This window comes from Conger conger, chromosome 13, assembly GCF_963514075.1.
Source record: "Conger conger chromosome 13, fConCon1.1, whole genome shotgun sequence".
In the NCBI taxonomy this organism is placed as follows: Eukaryota; Metazoa; Chordata; class Actinopteri; order Anguilliformes; family Congridae; genus Conger; species Conger conger.
The window spans coordinates 32,400,327-32,414,018 of record NC_083772.1 but is presented as its reverse complement, the minus strand read 5'-3'; the positions used below and the strand labels follow the sequence as shown (position 1 = coordinate 32,414,018).

Here is a 13,692-nt window from a genome sequence, read left to right as displayed (position 1 = left end):
CTGCACCCTAAAATAGTCTTTAATGTACTTTTGTCCTGTGTCATTATGAGACTCTGCATGCACAGTCAGCAGGTGCACACACCCCCTGATATATTTCCGCTATTTATATCTGCTTTCAATGTTACAGCGGCAAATAAAGGCCTAAGGAACTTTACACAACAGTCTGAGAGATGAATTTCCTCCTGTGCTCAACAGTCCAGCAGTGGCCGTTTGTCATGAATATAACAGATATAACGAGCATGAAGGTAACTAATTGACAATGTGATTACCGCCATTTTAAATGCCGTTGCATCATACTGGCTGTCCACAGGACAGTGAGAGAGACAAAGGTAAGTATCTGCAGCCACTCAGAGACTCAGCCCTGCTGCAGGGAGAGGACAATTACAGAGCCGCAGATGAAGAGGAAACATTAAACTCCCTAATTAGAGTACAAATCGCAGTCCCAGCATCCCACTCTTATGGACTCTTTATTATCACACTGGAAGATTCTGCCCTTTCAGAGACAGGTTGTGTTCACACAAAGGATAATCTCTGCAGAGTGGAGTAACACACACACTCGCAGTCACACACACATTCACACACATTCATACAAATTTTCTCTCTCACTCACACACACATAAACTGACTTTTATTTTATTATATTTCCTCCACAACATATTTTCTTATTTGAACTGTAAACACCAGGATGTGGAACTATGAGAGCAGCTATCCCTGGCCTTGCTGTTGCCCTGTGGTTCTTCCTCCCTGCGCAGGGAGGCTGAGGCTACACCACCGTTCCTAACAGGATGAGGGATGCAGGGAAAAGCCCACATTCAGGACCCAGTTCTTCCCTGTCTGTCTGAGAGCTTGATGCACTGTGTGAATACGTACAGGGCCCTATCGAACCCGTCACCTGCCACTGTTGTTCAGAGTGCATCTGAAGTGAAGGTCGCACACAGCAGCAGGCCCTGTCCATAGCGGGTAAGACGGCACATAAATCACCGCATAAATCACCTCACTGCAGCCTAGCATCCTGCACCTTAGACATTTCAACAGGCCGGGCGTTCATCTTTAGAGAGAACCTGTCAGAAAATGCATACAATCATAACCCCCCACTTTGAATGACACCTTCAGCCTGACCAGAATGTACAGTAATGTATTTCTTCATCTTAAGAACACGCCGTTTCAGTCCTTGCTCCAGTCAGATAGGAATGAATAATTCAAACAGGACAAAGACACAAGGGAACACAAGTATGGCATGGGGAGCGTACAGGTGATATAGAAACACACAGCGCTCTTAAGTTAATATTATTCACAGAGCGAAGTACAGGCATACGCGCCTGCAATATCTCCAGCTGTACTGCAAATTCAGATAGACCTCAATTTCTCCATGTCTGTGATGGAACTCATCCAACCAAAGCAGAAACCGGCCTTATCTTCTCCTGAGGCCTTCCAGACACATTCATTCCTCTTCACCACAGACTGGGATTTTAACAATCACATGTGGCGGGCCCTCTTCATTATGGCCCTTTGGAGTAATAACTACGTTTGCTTTCACTTTACTTTTGAGAGTTTAAATTTCAAAGTCAAACATTTGCCTCTTACTTACAAATAAGACATTTTGTATGGAAATGCCAAAACAAAGCCTGGTTCTCAAAGGTCATGGAAATGTGCATGCGCATAAGCAATATTAGCCAGTGCAGAAGCAATGCTAGCCTCTGAAAAACAGCAGATCAAGGCCAGACATGCTCCCCACAGAGAGAACACAGACTACCATCTATTAGATTCATTAAAAATGTATTAAATAGACTGTACCCCCCGCCCCCAAAGGCTCCCCACAGAGGACCACACATACACACTGACACAAGACACACACACACACATACACCCAAGGACACACACACGGAAAGACACATATGTAAGCAAAATATTTAGCTAAATGCAGCTAATGTATGAGACATAAAATACTTACTACACAACCACTTTTACCTGTGGGGACCCTGCAGTAGAATGAATGAAACCATGGACGTCTTTCATCCAGTATTTTGACACTCTTCATATTGCTCAAGAGGGTGAAGGATAATGCAATCACACACACACATCTCACATCAATCTTCTCTCCATCTTTCACCGCTGGGGCTTTTCAAGGTAGGGTGCAGCGTTGCATAGCAGAAGGTATGAATGTAATCAGACGGTAAATCTATTTAAAAACCTCATAAAACCATAAAGACAATGAATCTGAGATTCTCCTATGATCCTTCTCATTTTAATCATCAAGATTAATCATCTATTAAACACCCATACCTATATGTATATATGAAAGGGATATACTGTGTGTGCATCATTTTCATAAATTTGATTTTTGAGGACATGCAGGATGTCACTAGCACTAGAAACAAAGCATTTAGGGGAGACTAGCAGCTCCTGAGACACTGTTCCAGAGTCAGTGCAGTGCCCTGTGGGATAGCGGGGCCCAGAATAACAACACAACCCTGATCTCTCTCACCCTCCCTCATTACTGCTCCGGTACTGTACTGTATGTCAAACAAATGAGACGACGCAAAGTCAAATGTCAAATGCTCATAAATAATGCATTGGCCAGCTCCCCAAACTGCACGAGAAACACTGGCACAAGTTGCTGTAACCTTGCTGATGGAGCATAGCACAGACTCTCATGTCTTCTTCTATGGTGAGAATTCAATAGGTGTACACCTGCATTGCTAGACTTTAATTAGTGTACAGTGAATCTGTGCATTTGTGTGTGTTTGTGTGCCTGCCTGCGTGTGTGTTTGTGTGTGTGTGTGCATGCGTGAATGTGTGTGTGTGCATACTTGCTTGTGAATGAGTGTGTGGGTGTGTGTGTGTTTGTGTGTGTGTATGCATACATGCTTGTGTGTGTGTGTGTGTGTGTATGTGTGTGTGTGGGCATGCGTGTGTGTGTCTGTGTGTGTGTGGGCATATGTTTGTGTGTGCGTGTGTGTGTGCATGTGAGAGAGAGAGGACACATACATCCAGCCAGGCCATTACAGTAACAGTTTTGCTGCTAATGCAGGCATTTTCTGTGACCGGCTTCAGTGCTACTTGCTTAACACAAGAGCAGGACTGTTCCAGGCCACCTAATTAAGCTTCACTGTGAGAAAACCACCAGCAGGAGACACATTAGACGTGAGGCGTGGGGAGAGAGGGGCGAGAATGGGGTGTGATAATTACCCAGGAAATATCGGGAGGTGTGATCCGCTCGCTCACGTCTGCGACGCTAACGGAAGCTACTGGACGGCAGAGCTGTGAAACTCTGAGGGCCCGATGACTGATCTGCCAATGCTCCACGCGGTTTTCTCCAAATCAAACTCCTGACATCTTATCTGTTCAACGCTCACCCATAACCAAGTGTGCTTTTTAATAAGCCTTTCTGAGAGGAGATCAATATCGCTGCTACGCCTGTAGGAACTGCAGGACAGATAAGCCACCATGGGCTAAGCTCGTAATGTCACCATTACCATCGTCATGTAGGACCAGGCCTCACCAGCCACCACAATAAAATACCCTAAAGCACCAACACATGAAGACAGGCCCTTTCACCCCCTGCATTTCATCTCCTTTTTTTCTGAAAACAACTCGGACCAGTAATTAGTTTCGACAACCTCAGGTCAAGCAGGGCACAGTTTAATGCAGCTTTGGTTTAGTTTTGCTCTTAATTGGAAGAATAATATCATCTTCATTTGACATCAGCAACTGGAGAAAATATCATTTTCTTCCCATTAGCGCAGACTATTACTGTATTCGCCAGTTGGCAGAAAATGAGTCTCATGCACAGTAGTGTGCAAATATTTGGACACTCCAGGTCAAAAAGCCAAATTTTAAAGCAAGATTGCTTTTTATTTAAATTTTTTACAGAAAAGGAAAAAGGCCCTGTACAAAAGAACCCTGACAGTTAGTACTTTGTAACTCCTCCTCGGGCAACTATAACGCTTCCTGTAGCTAGCTAAGGCACTTTCAATTTTTCCCCTATTCTTCCTGGCAGATCATCTCTAGCTCAGAAATAATCTTCGGCCTCGTTGTATATATGGCATGTGTGAGATTTCTCCACAGATTTTCAATTATATTCACGTCTGAGGACTGTGGTGGCCATTCCAAAACCTTCATCCTTCCTTCCTGGAGAGGTACTTTATGGTTGATTTTGAGGTATGCTTTGGATCATTGTCTTGCTTGATCATTGCCCAACCTCTCTTCAACTTCAATGTCTAGACTGACCTTCAAACATAACTCTAGAATTTCTTGATATTTTCTGGAAACCATTCTTCCTTTCACTCGCACAATTTCTCCTGTGCCTGACCTTCATGCTTAACAGTTGCCAATGTGTTCTTCTCGACAAAGGCTTCACCATTTTTCATCCAAAAGATACCTTTGACAAAACATTTTGGTTTCGTCAGTCCAAAGCACATTGTTCCAAAAGGCTTCGGAATCTCAATGTTAACTTTTTCATACCTCAGGTGCTTAATTTTGTGTTGAGGCCGTTCTTTCTGGCAACTCTGCCACGTAGCTCTTTGTTGCTGAAAGTATGTTGTATTGTTGTTCTGTGAAAAACTAGACCTGTGCCTGCTTCTCTTTTTTGCGCCTCTTTTGCAGTGTATTTCTCACCAGGTCTCGGACCATTTTATCTGAAATCTGTCTTGGTCTCGTTTCATCCTCTTCATCCTCTTCATCCTCATCCTCTTTTTAGGTTAAAAACTCCATCCATCCATCCATTATCTGAACCTGCTTATCCTGATCAGGGTCGCAGGGGGGCTGGAGCCTATCCCAGCATACATTGGGCGAAAGGCAGGAATACACCCTGGACAGGTCGCCAGTCCATCGCAGGGCACAAGCACCATTCACTCACACACTCATGCCTACGGGCAATTTAGACTCTCCAATCAGCCTAACATGCATGTCTTTGGACTGTGGGAGGAAACCGGAGTACCTGGAGGAAACCCACGCAGACGCGGGGAGAACATGCAAACTCCGCACAGAGAGGACTAAAATGCTTGTTCATTTTAGTTTTTTGCAGTGTGGCTTCCTTTCAGGAGAAGGGACTCACCTATTCTGCCTCTTGTTACTTGTGCACAGTAATTTCACTTCATAAAACCTTCGCCCGTTATGTTTTCATTGAAAGCTTCTAGCCAGGTGCTGGTACGTATATTGTATTTATTTATTTTTAATTTGACCTTTATTTAGCCAGGAAATCCCCTTGAGATGGATAATCTTTCCTTCAAGGGAGACCTGGCCAAGACACACCATTACAGCACAGAAGTTACAAGAGTTTGAGAAGGAAGAAAAATATATATGATATGACATTTAGACCTTAGGTGCTGTACTGTGTGGGGGCTGTGCTATGCTGTTCTGTTGGTATTAGAGAGGTGTGCTGTGTGCTTTAACAGCTTTAGACATAATACTTCAGTCAGAACAGGATCATGGTCTCCCTGTCTGACTGGTGCACTACTGTGCAGAGTACATCGCACCAGTCAGAGCATATAATATGAACTTCAATAGTTGCCTTGACATTATTAAAGTGTATCGGCATAGGCAGGAGAATAGATCAGCGGGAAAACAGTAATTATACTTTCGCCATCAGAAATTAACTGCCTGTGTAACAATCATAAGGCCTGCCATATTATTCTTTGCACGAGTACATTGGGACTTACTGTCTGAAAATATAGACCATCACTGAAAAACATTTAAAAGTTTGACGTAATAACATCTGTCTGTTATTCCCCCCCGAGGGACAGGTGAGAGGGGGGGGTGAGAAGCTGCTTCAAGGCTAATTTCAGTTACATGTCTTACATTTAACATTCAAGGCCAGAAGTCTATTGCTATCAAACTTCCATTGTCTTTATATAACCACCAAAATCACCAACAGAGAAATGGTAACTTACTTAACTATGTGTGTGTGCATAACTTACTTAAATTGTTTATAATACCTGAATTTGTGGTCGTTTTGTATCATAAACAAACCATCCCTCATCCACAAACCCTGTCAGTAGGCTACATTACAGCACTCCATACAACAGAAACTACAGTGAATTACAGCATTTCCCCCTTATCATTAACATGTACAGTAGAATGCATCTCTCTGCAAATTATGAGGGTATATTATGCATGATATATAATAACAATGTGAGCCATTATGTGCACCCAGGCATGGTATAGACAGATTGCCATTATATTACCGTCAATTAATTCCAGCCAGACATTGGCTCTCATATATTTGTTCCCTTAACAGTGATTTAGAAATTACACATAATAAAGAAAATAATGTTTTGTGAGCTCAGCCATAATAGCCAGAAATGGCAATTCTGTATGGCTTTCCTCTGCTCGTCTTCTAATGTTGCACATAAGAAAATTTGCTTTTTAAAATGCTTTAAATACACAATGTCAGTTACAGCAGTTTCACTGATCATTCAATGAAGAGACTGAAAAAAGCTACTTGTATAAATTTCAAAAGGCTTCTCAAAAGAATAAATCAAATTCAATCAAATATGAGAAAAACCTTGCAGATTTCATAGAGCAGGCCTGAGGAAAATCAATACAATGCCTGAACAGAGAAACAGGAACAGAGCTACCACAGTTAAAATGCTTGCAGTCGCATTGTGTGTTTACACTGCATCCCTTATTTTAGAGGTGCATGTAAGGATGTTTATTGCAATACATCAGGGCACTGGTGGCAGAGATGCTGCTCGCTGACAGAATAAATATTGGCTTAAGTGGTGGCTGTCAAACAGGAGAACGGCATCATGGGAAATCTAATACCCATGAGTGGTTGGAGAAACCTTGTCAATGAAAACAAACACCCATGAGCCACTCCCCTCTCTTAACAGGTTAGATCTGTAAATCAAATACTGTTGTTTTATTTGCTGTTGTTCAATAGTTTTTACTGTATATCTGACTCACAGAAATTCCTTTTTATCAAGGTGCATAAACAAGGACTGCTTGCTGTCACTCTCACAGTCATGGTACGTATAGTATAATCCATTAACCTGCAGCTGGCTGTTCCCAGAGGAGAAGACTGTCGGTACATGTATTATCTGGCAAAGCGAAGGGGAAGGATGTGAACAATAAGGCTGATGTGATACAATGTGACCCGTTTACTTCATATCATCAGATACTCAGCATTAGCCATCACATCCCATGTTAATCTCAGTCACGGGCAGTACAGCACCGTGTCAAATTACCAAATCACAACAAACGGCTAAATTGAAATGTGGTAGTTCCGCTGTACACAACAAACACTTTTAATTAGTGAATGACTTCACCCAAACTCGGATGAGTCATATTTTCCCCATTACGCATGTTTCCGGCTCATTACCTCTCGAAGTTAACATTAAAGTGCTTCACTTACAGTGTGGGTGCGACCACAGAGTCCCTTCCACAACTCACCAAGGCTACATTCCCAAGGCCTCCACACTGCCTCCTAGCAATATTGTTACCCCACTCCAATAACACCCACAGTTTTGTCAATTTTATGCACTGAATATGAAAATCTGTAACTAATGGGGAGATCAAACCAAGCAAACACACAGTTTGGTCCAGTGGCTCTTGGCTACACCACTCTCCCCTCTTTAGGGAGCCATGCCTACTATTGCCAGCATAGAACTAACTTAACTATCACTGCCATATCTGACAAATGGGCCCGTGTTTTATATGTGAGAGAGCTTGCCAGTCCGAGGCAATATACCGCTTCAATCTCATTTTAGCATCTATAAAGGTGTTCTCCTGTGGAGCCTGGTCCAGATTGAAAAGGGCAGGGACGGGGGGGACGTGGGGGGAATCTGAGGTCACAGACTGGAGGACCTACTGAACAGCACAGTGCTGCTAAGGGGACCGGCTAGAGCAGGCTGTGCTGTGTGGGTTCAGTATTCTCTAGAGAAATCTCTGCATGGTGAATTTATATTTGAAAGATACAACTGATGGATCATTTGGGAGCAGCTTTAACATCTGAATCTTGTGTGAACAGGAAAGACACATGGTGAAAAAGGTAAAGATTTGGATAAAGTAGGAGCAGGATTTGGAACTGGTGTGAGGAGGCTGGTCCTGCTTTAGGTGTTGGTGCAGAAAGTGCCCACAACATGTCTCTCAGTACTACAGGCATTGAGAAGAGGAAGAGGAAGAGGATGGTAACAGACGGATCACACTCCTCTTTCAGACTGTCAGAACCCACAGAGCTGCTCCCTGTGGGATCTGCCCCCACATATTACGCAGGTCTCCCAGGTAACCGAACACACAGCACAGAATGCCAGGCCAGTTGGCTTGCATATGAACTCCAACGTGCATGAACTGGAAGTTCTACCAACACAGCATGTGTTCTGTCTAACACATGCTGAACACCTTCACTTGGCGCAAAGTTTTTTTATTTTCTTGAAAGACACAGCTGAATCCAAGTTTATTGAAGAAGTATTAAAGAGATATTATTGATCAATATAGCTGTTTTGCAGGGCGGCAGATATCGATTTCATTGTCACCCCCTCTTAGAACTTTGGGAAATAAGATCTCCCAGAAATATGCTAAGCATTATAATCCCACCCCCCCAATCCTTTTGGCATTTTGCTTTGCAATAGCTGTCAAAGGAACGCATTACATTACCTAAATATCAAAGCTGTCAAAAGAAAGCAGTCAATATGCATTCTGAATCTGTTCCCTGTGCCCATTGAAATAAAAATATGTCAACAACATCTAACATTTGCAGTATAAGCATATTCTAAGATTTATCTCTTGAGTGCCCAGCCTCAACTGTCAGTCACCATGGCTTCTGTTCTCCTGTGTCTCCTGTGTCAGAGCAACTCCACTTCGCATCGTGCCTAACCACCCCGCTAGCTGTGCCAATATTCACAATATACCACTGGTTCCCGTTTCATAATGCTAAATTATACTTCATCATATACGCACTAACACACAACCCACAGCTATTTATACAGAAATGGTGATAGATGTTCTTTTCATAAATCAACAGAGTAAGAACCCTGCTGTAAAAATGGAAATGTTAAATGTATTTGCTAACCGTTGCTAAGGTTGACAGGCAGTGAGAAATTATCGCAACAGAACACTAGATTTCTGCCATCTGCGTGCATTTGTGTGTGAATGTGTGTGTGTGTGTGTGTGTGTGTGTGTGTGCATGTGAGTGCATGCATGTGTGTGTGAGCCTATGTGTAGATGTATGTGTGCGTCTTTGTGACGACCTCAGAACTGACTTAAAGAGACAACCCTGACAGGCAGCTCAATATCGCTCCATAGGTGGGGGATGTGGACCAACACTCTCTCTCTCTCTCTCTTTCTTCCTCTCTCTCATACTGTACACAAACAACAATGGCAAAACAAATGCAGCCATGGCATACACAATACAAGTGAAACTCTTGTTCAAACAGAAGAGTCTTAAGTAAAACCCTACACTCAAGAGTAGCAGAACGTCTCAGGGTCTGCGGGAGCTGCAGCAGAAGGCTCTTTCATGGGCTCCGGTCTGCATGAGGCTGCTGGAGGGATCTGGAGCTCACAGAGCGGAGAGAGAGTGGGTGTCTGTGCAGGCCTCAATCAGATCACAAAGCTGACTAGGAGCTGTACCATGGGCTGCTCTTTATGTAAGAATCGGCCTTTTGAAGTCAATGCCTGAGCAAACATAGTCTAAAGAGCACAGGGGCGATGTGTCTGTGTGCTGATAGGAGTGTCAGAACACCAGCAGCGCAGTTTTGCACAAACTGAAACTTCAGGGACTTTAAAAGCAGGTAACCCAGAGGAAGGGGCATTCCAGTGATCTATCCTGCAGGTGCCAAAGGCATGTACCAGCCTCTCAGCAGCAGGCAGAGGAAGAAGAGGCTTAAGCCTTGATAAAAGGAAGTGTTGCTCTTTATGTGCGTTTCCAATGTCAGATGATTATCACATACAACTCCAAAATTGCATGACTGGCCAAGGACAGAGATTTTGATATTATCAATGGTGAGATGGAAATTGTTGGCTTTCCAGATTAAAGATTAAAGATAAAGATTAAAGACTAAATCAGAGGACTGTGACAGATTTATGTTCGCGGTACATTGTGCTGTGTAGGGCGAGATGCACATGGGGGCGCTAGCGAACACACTGTCATTCCTGATTTTGTTTAGGCAGTCCAGAGCTGACCTAAGTGAGAACTGCATGAAGTGATACATTTGGGTATAAAACCCTGGCCTGCGAAAAGCGAGGCGTGGTTGTTCGTGTACTCGGTTGTTGAAGTCCATGTCGGAGCCATTAGGTAAACTTTGGGGAAACTCTGAGACAGATTTCTACAAAATGATAATTATCGGCTGTGTGTGTTTCACCCAGTAACCGGTGCTAGCGAAGTGCTCTCGCGGGTTATTTGTCTTTCTCAAGTTGTATCTTGAGTATTTCTATCGAAACAGCGGTTGAACAGTTGAAGATGCAGAATCCATTCTACAATAAAGGGAACTTCATTACTCTCCATGGACTCCTGTCTTTGCCTGCCATTGCCAACTGACAAAGAACGTGTGCACGCTACTGGAAATCCTACATAACAAGGGTTCAGACTTGTTATAGTACCTTCAGTCTTTCAGCTGTTCAGCTTACAGAACAGCAGCAGTGTTAACACCATTACTCAGACACTCTCTGCCTCCTAACACCACAGCATGAAGGGTCCCAATGCCGTCATCATGTGATGAGCCAATGATCCGGCCTACAGCCACACTCAGCAGCCTCCTGTAGAGCTGGGCAGAGCCTTAAAAACACCTCTCCCTGTGGCACTCAGCCAGGGCAGGAGCTCCACAGACCGGGCATAATTCAGCTGCAGAGGATAGGTAGAACATGTGCAGGAGACAGGTCTATAAACCTCTACTATTCCCTGTCCAATCAGGACACTTATTAAAGCCTGCACTGTTCTCTGTCCAAGGGGAACTCTACATCACAGTGGTTATGTTCTCTGGTCAAAGAAGACTGGGGGAAAGGTCAGCAAATTCAGCCCCAACACGTCATTGATAGATATATGCAGAAGAGAAGAGGCAGATAATTAAAGGGGGCAAGACGGATTACTAAGGGACCTGAGGAAATTGAGCAACTGACATGGCATTGAGTATTTTCCCTACACCAGACTGAATGTGAACTCAATCTTTATTTGCTGAAATTACAGCATAAACACAATACATCTCTGAGTGCCATGAGAGAGACCAGAAACGCATGGAGCTAATTCAGGCCTGAAGGGCGCTTGTTCCAGCTTTGCTATCGCTTCAAATGCAGCTGTATTTCGAACATAAGAGGGCAAATTAGTATCTACCCCTTAACTAACTCATACAACACAGCATATGGGTTTAACTCACTTTTGTAATTTTGACTAAATATGAATCTTTTCTTAAGTGGTCATCGTGATGATTTTCCACATAGCAATACAACAAAAAGCATTGCTGTGTTGCAAGTCCTTGTTGTGAGCTTTTTTGTTTGAAATTACTGGCAATGAATACACCTGCATAAATCTTCTAGCCAATATTGGTGACACTAACTTTCTAGAAGATCATCTGGCACTCCCAAAACATATCCAAAAGAGTTGCTCTTTCTCTCTGCTTGCAAATCATGTTGATAATTTCACTTGTGTACAGGTATCTTCTAACAATATAGTGACAATTCCAGTCCTTTTTATAATGAAACCACTGTGTTTTTTTCCTCACTAAATCTGTCATGTCATATTCTCATACAAGTGGTCTGGCCCTGGGCGGGAATCAGCCGTTCAATATAGCTATTCTTCATTTTGTGGAACAAAATGAATTCTTGAATTCTTTTTTCTCTCAAATTGTGGAATTCCAGTTGTGCTGGTGGAGCGTGTCACTGCAAAGCCACCCAGGTCAATGAGAGGAGCACCACGAATAAAAAGCGCATGCACACCTCTAACGCAGCTGCTATTTACACCCTACAGACCCGAGAGTACTACAGAAGCAACATTAGCGCAGATTGAAATAGCCTTGCTCGACCCATTGTCCCCCATACACCACCCATACTCTGACTACAGGAGCAAAGTGGCTAGAACAAATTGGAGGAAAAAGCAAGTATGCTACAGTTGCATCATTCCCACACATAAAGCAGGCTGGTGAAGCAAACAACTTAAAGTTCATTTGTGCACACCATAATTTGAATTTTACTGTTTTTCATTTGAAAAAATGCTCTCAAATATTTTAACGCCTTTGTTGACACATGTTGCTTTTCAAGTACCGTTTTTAATGAATGAATCAAAGAAATTCAATAGTCTATCAGTGGTAAAAAAGCATGAAAAATTATTCAAATTGCAACTGGTGAACCGATCTTTATAGAGGGAATTAAAGGAACTGCAGTGTGAGAATGCCATTACAAATAGAGGTTAATCACATCATTGCCAATTCTGTGGAACATATTTCCAGCTTTGCTCCAATACTCTTCCTTTAATGCATTTAGCACTTTGCAATCGCGGAAAGCACTGAAAGGGTTTCAATGCTTTTCTGCTGGCAGTTCATATGACTCCACTTTAATATCACTTGGGTTTTGCTTCAGAAGTGCCATCACCAGACGGCAGCCCGTCCCATTTACCCTGACTTCCATTTGCAACTCCCTGATCCAGTAAATGCCTTTGACAAAAGAGCCGCTATAAGCACACAATGCAGCAGATTTAGATGTGGATATTCTGGGATCAGTGAGCACCACAACCACATTTAATGAACAAACCTGTGCTTGACTGCATTCAGCTATCAATGATCAAAACAAAGGATTTTCTGGTTTGATTAAAATATTGTTATGTACCCATTATAATTACAACTGGAGTTTTGGAGACCAGTTGGAGATAAAGAGAAAGATTTAGATCTTCACACAACCCTGTATGCAAATAAAGTAGGGATATTATCAGCTGAGATGGGCTGAACTCATCCTTATACATTCTTTCGTTATAGCATCATCTTAACCTACTAAAAGAGATTTCCCAACAGGTCGAAATGGGCACATACCTCTATTCTTGGGTCAGTTATTTCCGGGATATCTCCCATGGTCATACCCATTCTAAATCTTACTTATGGGGGAAAGGTTTGTCGTTGTTCTTTTTTTGTAGCCCGGGTGCAACCAAATAGGTGGTAGGGAGTGGGGGTGGGGGGGTCTACAGTCCCCTTCTCATGGTGCAAATGTGACCCCATTTTCAGACTCCAAGCAAAAGCTCAAATACATTCAAATGTTCCCAATGCAATGGTCTTATTTAAACCCCTTTCTAATGCATATCTGTTATATGGAAATGTATCCTATTAAGTTACTCAGCATAGAAGTGAGCATCATTCAAGATAACACAGTCTGAGAGTAAACAGAGAGAGAAAACACTATGCACAAAAATACTCCCTGATGCAGCTGCAGGGACCTAAGCAGCGCGATCCATAACATACAGTTCAGAGGAACCACAGTTACAGGGATCAAGAAACAGCCTAAGCATTCAACTCAATCTCATATCCATCACAGAAGGGCCAACTGTATTCCCTGGGTGGCATTAGAAATTACCACTGCATCTAAGTCGTTTATTTACAGGAGAATAATGAGATATGAGATGCAAGGCTCAACGCAATCTGAATAAACAGTTAAGAGGCCTTGCGTGTTTGGATGAAAAGCAAATACGTGCTCCAGGTTGCGGTATGTATAAACCACAGATGGAGAGGCCAAAGAAGACAGCGCCACCCAGGCTCTCTGGCATTTTACAGAACAAACTAA

At 42.9% G+C, this 13,692-nt stretch overlaps 2 long non-coding RNA genes across 2 annotated transcripts in view; one reads left to right on the top strand and one right to left on the bottom strand.

Moving 5' to 3' along the window:
• LOC133107219 (uncharacterized) overlaps positions 1–159 on the top strand; it is a 6,151-nt gene extending 5,992 nt beyond the window's left edge. The window contains exon 3 of the long non-coding RNA XR_009704581.1: positions 1–159. This exon is cut by the window's left edge and continues 417 nt beyond it. This is a non-coding gene — a long non-coding RNA (uncharacterized LOC133107219).
• LOC133108553 (uncharacterized) overlaps positions 1–13,692 on the bottom strand; it is a 179,645-nt gene that overhangs the window by 64,640 nt on the left and 101,313 nt on the right. The window lies entirely within an intron of this gene.